Source organism: Dasypus novemcinctus, chromosome 13, assembly GCF_030445035.2.
Source record: "Dasypus novemcinctus isolate mDasNov1 chromosome 13, mDasNov1.1.hap2, whole genome shotgun sequence".
In the NCBI taxonomy this organism is placed as follows: Eukaryota; Metazoa; Chordata; class Mammalia; order Cingulata; family Dasypodidae; genus Dasypus; species Dasypus novemcinctus.
Window position 1 is genome coordinate 43,357,262 of NC_080685.1, and position 11,297 is coordinate 43,368,558.

General features: G+C 42.9%; 1 non-coding gene across 1 annotated transcript; it reads left to right on the forward strand.

Annotated features, from left to right (window-relative positions):
- The first annotated feature begins 3,648 nt into the window (after nucleotides 1-3,648).
- Nucleotides 3,649-3,752, forward strand: LOC111763237 (small nucleolar RNA U13). Its single transcript, XR_002796141.2, has one exon. It is a non-coding gene; the product is annotated as a small nucleolar RNA U13 (small nucleolar RNA).
- The last annotated feature ends 7,545 nt before the right edge of the window (nucleotides 3,753-11,297 follow it).

The window sequence follows — 11,297 nt, forward strand, 5'->3', positions numbered from 1 at the left end:
GTTACAGTATCTGCTGGCTTGTGGCATCCATTCTGGGTGTGGCATCTAGCTCACTGTGGCGGGGGTGGTGACAGCTCATCTTCTTTTAAGAGGCACTGGGACCTGAACCCAGGCCCTCCCCTATGGTAGGTGGGCACCCAACTGGTTGAGCCACATCTGCGTCACTGGTCAATTGATTTTTGACAAGGGTGCCATGTCCACTCAACAAGAAAAAAATAGTCTCTTCAATAAATGGTTCTGGGAAAATTGATGCCCATGTGCAAGAGAATGACAGTGGATCCCTCTCTTATAGCATACACAAAAAATCACCTCAAAATTTATCATAGACCTAAATATAAGAACAAGTAACATCAAACTCCTAGGGGAAAATGTAGAGAAGCCTCTTTAGGACTTTGTGTTAAGTAATGGTTTCTTAGGTTTTACACCAAAAGCACAAGCAACAAAAGAAAAATATAGATAAGTGGGACCTTATCAAAGTTAAAAATATTTCTGCATCGAAGGACTTTATCATGAAATTAAAAAGTCAGCCTACTGAATTGGAGAAAATATTTGAGAACCACATATCTGATAAGGGTTCAATATCTGGAAACTATAAAGAAATCCTACAACTCAAAAATGAAAAGGCAAACAACTCGTTTTTAAAATGGGCAAAGTACCTGAGTAGACATTTCTCCAAAGAAGATACACAAATGGCCAAAAAGCCCATGAAAAGATGTTCAACATCACTAGGTATTATGGAAATGTAAATCAAACTGACAATGAAATGCCATTATATATCCACCAGAATGGTGGCTATTAAGAAAACAGAAAATTACAAGTCTTGGAGAGGATGTGGAGAAGTAGGAGTTCTCTTTCATTGTTGGTGTGAGGGTAGAATGGGGCACCAGACACAAAAGGACAAATATTGTGTGACCTCACTGATATGAAATAATTAGAATAAGCAAATTTAGAGAGTCAGAATCTAGAATATAGATTATCTCAGGATGGTTTAGGGGTGGGCGATGAGGAGTTAATGCTTAAATTGTAGAGTTTCAATTTGGGTTGATCATAAAGCTTTGGTAATGAATGGTGGTGATGGTAGCACAACATTGTGAACATAATTAACAGCACTGAATTACATGTGTGAACATGCTTAAAGGGGGGGATTTTAGGTTGTAGATATGTTACTAGAATAAAAATATTTAAAAACATAATGAAGCTGCGGAACTGTTGGATTCCTCTAGATTCTTGGCTATGTTGCAGAAAAGAATTTAAGAACACACCAGCTTAGTTAGGCCAGTAAAAAGAATTTGAGAAATGGGGGGAAAAAACAGAGCTTGCTGGGAAATGGGTGAGAAGGATGGAAATACGCATTCAGATTTGATGCAGGTTCCTCTAGGCAGAGAGAGATTTGGCTTGTGTGGTTACCTTTTAAGCTACTAATTATTCCTCCCCTTGCTAATGCTAAAGGGAGGGACCCCAGCTGTTACTGGTTACCCCACCAATGGTAGGGGCCAATGGTGAGGTCTGTTTGGAATATCCAGGGCCTCCCCTCAGCCCCAGAAAGAGTCCCACCTAGAACCTCAAGGTCAAGGTCTTGGTGGGGTCTTGTGGCCATGTTGTCAGTTGGCCATGTTGTTGCTCGTCTTCTCCTCCTTAATTCCCTGTACTAACCTGCCTCAATTCTTCTCAGAGAGTTCATGCCCTTATTCTTAAGGGAGTGTTGAGGGGCAGTGGTTATTGTTCTGTAGTTACTTCTTGCTGGTTAGGCCAGTAGTCCCTGCCTGTCTACTTCTTAAAGATTTCCATCACCTTAACAATTTAAACCTCTCTGGCTATTCTATGGTGATTAAGGGAAGATGGGTCCAGCACCCTGGTTGGAACGGATGAAATCCCTGCATAACTAATAAAGCTTGGATTCTGTAAGAAATAAACTTAGTTAGAATTTTGAGATATATGGCCCTCTTAAAAGGATAAAGAAGATGGGGCGAGCCATGACATACAGGACCATGAGAGTGAGAAAGATCAGGTGTCTTCATAGGCTGCATCTTCCCAAAGTTGATGGAAAACAGCATTCTTCCTTGAGTTCTTTTATGCTATTGGTTAACTCTAGGGAGAGATTGTGGTAGAACTGCTGGGTTTGGGTATAAACTGCCAACCCCAGTTCCCACAGCAGTGGTTATACTTAGGACAGCTAGGAGAGGTATGAGGAGAGGCACTGCCCTAGACATACACCCACAAAGACAGTATAGACAACAAAAAGGTAAGCATATGGCAAGTAAAATAAAGACTGCTTGAGAGAACCATTTCTTTATCTTAGAGGTACATTCATCAACTACTTCAAAAATGAATTAAATTTATCAAAAATTTTAACATGTTCAATATCCTTCTGCATAAGATCTACAATGGAAGAGATATAATCATAATCATCAGGCATATAGGTACAGTATTTAATGCAAATCAGTGCACAAGTTCCTCTTTGAGCTGCAGTTAATAGATCTAAGCTCCAGGTTTGCAATACCATACATGTTATCTCTCCATGGGAGCAGACTATAATGCCAATTGTGTTTAAATTCTACTTACATCACTCTGGTAATCATTGCTCCACTTGCTATGCCCCTTACACAGCCAGCATGCTGCAGCACTGTTGATGCTAGACAGAGACTAGGAAGGTAAGGCTCCAGTGTTTCACTGCCCTGGTATATAGCACCCTTTGGTACCATGAAACAGAGCCAGACTGGAGGCAATGTCAATTGTATGTCTGGCCTTATCAAGCCATCACCACCTGCTGCAGGAGTCTGAATCTGAAATGCTCCACTTCAGGAGCATAACCAGAGATGTAGCAGATACTTTCATAGCTTTAGGGGTTTTAGTGACCACCCTAGCCAATAACTCAAATGGAGAGGCAGCATGCAGTGTACTGAATACCTGGTTTGAATGCACAAGAGAGTTTTGAAATCTCTCTCTTTTCATCTTTATAGTTTCTAAACTCTTCCAATGCAATGTATAACATATCAAATAACTTGACTATCCCGTACTTTGCTTTTTACTTCTACACCTTTACCAGGATGATGTTAATTAACAGTTTAAGATTTATTTTTATTTCTCCCCACCCTATTGTTGTTTGCACTTGCTCTGTCTTCCTTGTTTCTTTAGGAGGCACTGGAACTGAACCCAGGACCTCTGATGTGGGAGGGAGGTGCCTAATTGCTTGAGCCACCTCTGCTCTTTGCTTTGTTGTGTCTCTCATTGTTTTCCCTCCCCATGTCTCTCGTTATGTTATCTTGTTGTGTCAGCTTGCCTTGCCTGCCAGTCGCTCAGCTCACTGTCTTTTTTAGGAGGGACCAGGAACCAAACCAGGGACCTCCCATGTGGTTGGTAGGTGGGAACTCAGTTGCTTGAGCCACATCTGCTTCCCAATTAACAGGTAACTTACTTTAGCAGCACAGGAAAACTACTCTCTCAATTATTTTATGAGAATCTAGGTTTCCCGATGGAATCAAGATTATCTGTCCTAACCACCACTTTAATATGGAGATTAAAGGGGCCTCTGACAGGTTTCTCTGTTATGAAGTTACTTTTTGTTATTAATATCAATTTAAGTTTCTAATTAATAATGGCTTCCTGGAATTAGCCATTTAAATGCTTCAGTTTAGAAGAAGCTTTTTGATCTTTTTGTGAGTCATAAGCATGATGAATGGGTATTCACACATTTGTGTGAGATGGGCCTCCCTCAAGCCTTGTTATGAGGTTGGCACATTACCCAACTGACATGAAAAAAGGACAAGAAAAAAAAAAATGAAGATGCTTTTACAAACTTCTTATAATTAACTAGAAGTTACTTTACTTTTAAGTAAGCTTACAATTAGCAACCAATGAAATTTACTTTATCCATTGAAGAGAAGACAGATCTACATTTCCTTCTTTTACTTAATTTCATTAGACATGAACTTAAAATTTTCATCACCTTAAAGATTTAATATGTGTTAGAGAAAAGGCACTCACTGGGACAAGGAGACTGATGGTTGCAGGCAGAAGCTCTCTCAATGGAGGGGATCTGAAGAATAGACTATAGGCCCCCTGCCATCATGGTGGGGGTCTGAAGAGAGGCTTCAGCCTGCCCCTGGCAGAGGTAGTTATGAATTTATACAGTGCCTCTATAGGCAGGAAAATGCTTAGTCAGTGGGAGGGGGTTGAGGCTTGGGTAAGATCCGAGGGCCAATAGGGAACTGTAGAGGTGAATTTTTCCTCTCATATGACTAGGGGGTGCTGGGCTAGGGGTAGTGAATTCTAGGGATGTGGGAGGGGTTGGTGGTGCCACGTGGCTCCTTTGTCTATTCTTGTGAGGAAATGAGCTCTCTCTGAACATGTAGGCTCTGGATGGGAGGCCATTCTATATCACAGGAATGCAAGTCAGTATTTGTTAACCATTGTAAACCTTGTAAGGGAGATACCTCTAACAATATGTATAATGTTTATTTAATTGGTATCCAATAAATCTAGGGAGATTACACCCCAGCTAAATAAAATTGAAAGCATTATAGTTTATGCAGGGACCATTTTTTTTCCTTCATTTATAGGAGCCTAAAACCTCTTTTCTTTAATAAAATTCTAAAATTGTGAATAATCTTAAAAGCATACTGACTGCTAGGTTCTGCAATATAATTGTTTAATTTGTTTTAATCATAAATTAGAAAAGATCTTTCCAAAACTTTCAAGACTTTTCCTTTACTTACTGAAATTTGTCAGTTGGATTATTTTTTTTTTTTTTTAAAGATTTATTTATTTATTTTAATTCCCCCCCTCCCCTGGTTGTCTGTTCTTGGTGTCTATTTGCTGCATCTTGTTTCTTTGTCCGCTTCTGTTGTCGTCAGCGGCACGGGAAGTGTGGGCGACGCCATTCCTGGGCAGGCTGCTCTTTCTTTCCACGCTGGGTGGCTCTCCTCACGGGCGCACTCCTTGCACGTGGGGCTCCCCCACGCGGGGGACACCCTTGCGTGGCACGGCACTCCTTGCGCGCATCAGCACTGCGCATGGCCAGCTCCACACGGGTCAAGGAGGCCCGGGGTTTGAACCGCGGACCTCCCATATGGTAGACGGACGCCCTAACCACTGGGCCAAAGTCCGTTTCCCAGTCAATTGGATTATTAACCACTATTATTTTAAGACTGATAAAGGTTTAAACTGGGGAATTATACGGCAAACTGATTCTTAATTCCCCAGCCTAGAAGACAGAGTTTTAATCTGCCACACCTAGTCCCTTCCAAAGACCTCTTATAAAGAGGAGCCCCTGGGGGCTGGGTAGGTCAAAGAGTTTAGGAAAATCTTTTCCCCTTTCCCAATATGTTCTATATTCAGATTTTTATATGACTGTTCCATCCTTCTTAGCCTAATTTGGGCTCCAGGAATATTCATTCACATATATAACTGCATATTTAATTTTTAACAATTTTACTATAGCTCTTTTAAGAATTTTCACTTGTTAATTTGATATTACCATCCCAACGTATTAAAATAAACACTGTGCAAGTAGGCAGACACAAAAAGAGTTAGGCACAACTCACTAAAATTACTTATAACTTTCATTCTTTTACAAAATAAGTTTAACTGTAAAACAGCATTTAAAAGATTCTTTGAAAGCTATTTCTAATTAATCTGCACTGTGACCATGTGGTTTTGCACAAGAATTTCATTTCTTTTAATTATTGGCTTATAACCAAATTGTTCTCAATGCTTTAAAATACAATTTTCCTTTACTTCAGAACTTTGCTTATCTCCCATTTTGACTTTGGCAGACCTTGAATGAAAAACACTAATTCCAGTATATACTCACTGAGGTCACTGAAGCCTCAGGGAAACTGGTTCTCTCATGAATTGCCACTTTTAGGAGCCCTAACACTTGAGACGGGAGGCCTTGCCCACCTCCCAGTCCTTGGAGATAACAGGACTCCAGCAGCCGCTGGGCTAGAAGAGTGGTTGTTTAACCCCAAGGGTCAAGAATTCCACCAGGCAGCAATTTGGTCTACGCTTGGAGTCATGAGAGAAAGTATGGTTATTGGCACCAGTGGAAGGACAGAAGACAGGAGTGTCTGAAGTTTGCTTTCCCATGAACCATGGGGGACAGAAGTTGTCATGAAATAACCATGAACAGGGAAGCAGACTTGGCCCAGTGGTTAGGGCGTCCGTCTACCACATGGGAGGTCCGCGGTTCAAACCCAGGGCCTTCTTGACCCATGTGCAGCTGGCCCATGCGCAGTGCTGATGCGCGCAAGGAGTGCCATGCCACACAAGGGTGTCCCCTGCGTAGAGGAGCCCCATGCACAAGGAGTGCCCCCCATAAGGAGAGCAGCTCAGCATGAAAGAAAGTGCAGCCTGCCCAGGAATGGTGCTGCACACACGGAGCGCTGACACAACAAGATGACGCAACAAAAAGAGACACAGATTCCCAGAGCCGCTGATAAGGATAGAAGTGGACAAAAAAAAAAAAAAAAAAGAACACGCAGCAAATAGACACAGAGAACAGACAACTGGGGGAAGGGGAGAGAGGAGAGAAATAAATAAAATCTAAAAAAAAAAACCATGAACAAAGGCAAGGAGTGAGGCTAGACCTGAAGTAACCATAATCAAAAGCAAACTCAGTTTATAATAACCATCACAACAGTTGAAGTCTAAGGGCAGATGGAGCTAGTGAGCTAAAGCAGGGGTGTGGCTAAACCTGGAGTAACCATAAGCAAAGGTAAACTCAGTTTAGAAATATCACAATAGTAGGTTCTAGGCTAAATCCATCCACTTATAGCAATTTCAGATATTATCCTCCTGCTGTTTTATAATATAAAGGCATCTATATAATGATCTTAACTCTTACAGTTTCTAGTAAGTTTCCACTTAAAAACAATTTGGGCACCTCTGTTTATTAACTAAGCAACTAAAACAATTTTATTAGTAACAACTTTTCTAAGTTTTTCTTCTTTTTCCTGCAGTTGATCTAATTCCATATGGTTTCTTTTATACATCAAATTCCATTGCAAGATAGTATTGATATTTTAAGATTTAATTTTAGGTTACCTTTCACCATTATCCAATTTTTAACAGGCGAATCCGAAAATTGACTTATGAGTTCCTAGGCTTGAACAGACTGACAAAGTTAAAGCAAGCACAGATTAGAACAGAAGAGAGCATTTTACGCACTCAGCTTAGTTTACGGACAGACCTGCCTTTAGAATCACCTAAACGCAAAGCTCCCAGTGTCTGTCCATGGCAGAAACCTCTTGTGGGATAATATGTAACCGGATTTGTGTAGGTTCTTGACTATGCTGCAGAAATGAATTTCAAGAGCATGTCGGGTGAGTTAGGCCAGTAATTCATTAAGGTAGGGAGGGAAGAGAAATGGGAGAAAAGAACAGATCATGGGTCCCAAGCAGAGAGGAAGGGGCTAAAGATTGATAAAGAGGGCTGATTTACAGACTACAATTCCCCATTATAGATTAAAAATGTCCAGGTTTTACTTGCGTGTTCATCATGGAATGGTGAGAGCAGGGTACAGAAGGCAAAAACGGATGCAAAGGTAAGACAGCAAGAGATCTCCGTGCTTGCTTTTTAAACCATTAATTTTTTATCTCCGCTTTGCTAACGGCAGGGAAGGGGTTCCAGCTGTTTGCTGTTTTGATTGATTACCCCTCCCATCACTCCCCCAGGAGGGCCCAATAATAAAGTCTTTGGGGAATATCTGGGGCTTCTCCTGGCTTCCTGAGGAGGTCTTGGGGTGCCTTCCAGCAGCCATTGTGAGGATATTGATGTCCATGTGGACTTCTTGCCAGGTTCCAGATCCATCTATTGATTCCCTGTCTTACTAGCCAGCTTCACCTCCAGCTTACTTCCTCCAGGAACATCCCTGGGCAGCTGCTAAGTGTAGAGCTAAGGGGTCCAGAGAAGGCCTGCCCCTGATGAGACACGAATTGGGGCTGCTCTAGGGCTTGTATCCCATTAGTTTCCTCCCATAAGGGGTAAAGCTCTGCAAGGGTTTTTCGTTTTTTTGTTTTTTTGCTGGAAGGATTGGAACGTTACAAGGAAATAGAGAGCTAGGAATAGCCAGGAACCTTTTAATCTTAATTGATGGCACATGAGGAGGTTCCTTCCTCTACAGGGGAGAGGTTTAGTAAAATAGTCTCACTCTTAATCCCCCATTCACTCCCTTCATTAGGCACAACCGAGGTTAGGAGAGGTCCGGGGTGCAGGCTAGGACTGCCCAATTGGCTCCCATGTTAATTAAGAAATCACCTGCCCCATCAAGGGTCACCTGGGGCTACTCTGGCTGACGGTTCACACATGGCTTCAGGCCCCTTCCGTCCTCCCCTGGGGTAAAGCCCCAGCAGTCCACGTGGTGAGGCAGCTTGGGGCCAGGTTCCTGGTGACAGGGAGCCTGGATCTGGGTAACCCTGACGTGACGGTGCCGTTAATGGTGGCAGCTAGAAGGTGAGCCTGTCCCCGCCCTGTGCCCTCCCTCCTTACCTTCTTCATCTTGGTGATGTGGTCTTGATTGTTGAAAACTGAGATGGCTGTTTCTAAAAGGGAGTTAATGGAAGTTGGGGGACCGAGGGAATGTTTCTGCAGCTTTCCTAGGAGGATCCGTCCTTCTCTAGAGTTAGCATCTACCACAAGGGCATTTTTATTGCCTCTACCAACTTTCTTTGAAATAAGGCTGGGATTCTAGATTCTGCCTCTGAGTAATTTTCCTGAACTTATTTAAACTGGTTTAGGGAGAGCAGATGTGGCTCAAGCCATTGAGCACCCAACTCCCACGTGGGAGGCCTCAGGTTTGGTTCCTGAAAAAAAACAACAACAAGCAAAACAAATGAAAAAAATAAAATACGAATAAATAAATAAATAAATTGAAAAAACAAATGAAAAAATCAACTCAGAGAAGCCAATGTGGCTCAGTGGTTGAGCCCTGGCTTCCCACATACAAGGTTTTGGGTTCAATCCCCAGCCCCCAGTACCTCAAAAAAAAACCAAAACAACAAAATACCCAACTTTCTAGGGGAGTGACTATGGCTCAAGCAATTGGGCCTCCCACATGGGAGGTTCCAGGTTTGGTTTCTGGTGCCTCCTAAAGAAGAAAAGGTGCCACAGCCAGCAAGACACCACAATGAGAAGAAAATGCAAGCAGCAGACACCAGAACCAGCAGATGCCACAACTGCTGCAAAGAGCAGATGCTGCAACCAGCAGAGGCCACAACCAGCAGACGACACAACCATCAGGGAGTGGAAGTGGCTCAAGTGGTTGGGCACACACTTCCCACATGGGAGGTCCTGGGTTTGGTTCCTGGTACCTCCTAAAGAAGACCAACAGACAAAGAGCAGACAGACAAGGGAGCCGTGGGTGGGTGGGTAGGGGGAGGATTTTAAAATAAAATTTAAAATAACTTCTTCTATTAAAGAAAATAAAATTGATTGGTTTGGTAGTACATTTCCTCATCCCCTTTTAGGGATCTGGTCTTCAGATCTGTCTGTCCTCTCCTCTTTTAACTGGAGTTCAAGGCCCTATACAGAGCCTACTCTTGACCATACTATGACCATGTGATGTGGGAGGAAAAGATTAGCCTTTTTATTTTTAGACCATGTGTTGTGGGAGGAAAAGGTTAGCCTTTTTATTTTTAGACCATCAGTAGGCAGGTTGTCCCAATTTCTGAGAAGGCACCCAATGGGGAGTCTGCTGGAATGCAGGAAGAGCTGCCCAGTATCCTAGGGGAGGATAAAACATGTTCATCAGTCTGGGTGGCATCCCACTACTAGACCTGACTGGATTGTTCATCAAGCCAGCACACCCTGGAAATCAGGGTGCCCTGCTCACTGTCCCCACATTGGCGATCGGGTGCTTTATGTCTCTGGGTGTCCCCAGATCCTTAGAGGTCTTGGGAGACTTCTGGGTCCAGTTCCCAGACTTTAAACGCCAAGCCAGGCTTTCCTGCTAGGAAAGGGACTAGCTATGGATCTTTAAAAGTTTTTGCCTACTTTGCAGAGATCTTAGGAGTTAGCCATGAGTAAGGTCATCTCATGGAAACTCCCAGGATTTTACTTCCGTAGTTAAAACTGACATTAAAAGCCCATTAAAAAACTAGAGACTAATTGTTCTGTGACTTGCCAGCAAGCAGCCTGGGGCGGGGGGTTCCCAGAGACAATCTCAGTGCCTTCCCAGGGCTGAGAAGGAGTAAAGCCTCAGTGCGCCAAGGGTGGGACTTATGCCTCACTAACAAATGAAATGCATTTTTAGGTTATGAGGCATTCTAAAGCATCTCATAGACCCAAAATAATGACAGCAGTAGTTGGAAGATCAAAGGCACTTTTAATTAAAATTAAAAGGAGTTAACTAGCGGCCTAAGAAAATGATACAACAGGTGGTAGCCATTCTGAACTCACAGAGAAGGCCTGGTAGATTCTCAGCAGTCTCCTGCTTTAGGCCACATGCCCAATCAGGTTTCAAGGAGTTTTACCCACCACCCAGAATCTCCTTGGATCTACATAGCATGGGGGCTCACCCCTACCACCTCTGAGAGGGAGCCAGACATCTGGGCAGACCAAGTTTATGTCCTGTGGGAGCCTATCTAGGAACCCCCTGCAAAATGACAGCACCAAATGAGGGCACAGACTGATTATAATTAAAAGTTTAGACTCATCAGTCCTTGCCAGGTGTCAGAAAGTGTTACTGCCTCTAGAACTCCTGGCTGACACTCACCAAATGAAGCCGGGTAAGTGTTGGATTCCTCTAAGTTCTTGGCTATGTTGCATAAAAGAATTTTAAAACATGCCAGTTTACTTAGGCCAGTAAAAAGAATTTATTGAGAAATGGGGGGAAAGAAGAGAGCATGCTGAGAAATGGGAGAGAAGGATGGAAATATGCACCAAGATTTGATGTGGTCAGAGAGAGTGTTTGTCTTGTGTGGTCACCTTTTAAGCCGCTAATTATCCCTCCCCTTGCTAGTGCTAAGGGGAGGGGCCCAGCTGTTGTTGGTTACCCCACCAATGATAGGAACCAATGATGAGGACTGTTCGGGATATCTGGGGACTCCCCTCAGCCCCAGAAATAGTCCCAACTGGGACCTCAAGGTCAGGATCAAGTTTTCAGTGGGGTCTCGTGGCCATGTTGCCTGTCAGCCATGTTGTAGCTCATCTTCTCATTTTCCTGTAGTAACCTGCCTCAATAGGACTGTACAACACAAACAATGAACCTTATTTTAAATGATGGACTATAGTTAATAGTACAATATAAAATGTTCTTTCATGTATTCTAACAAATGTACCATACTTATGCAAGGTGTTAA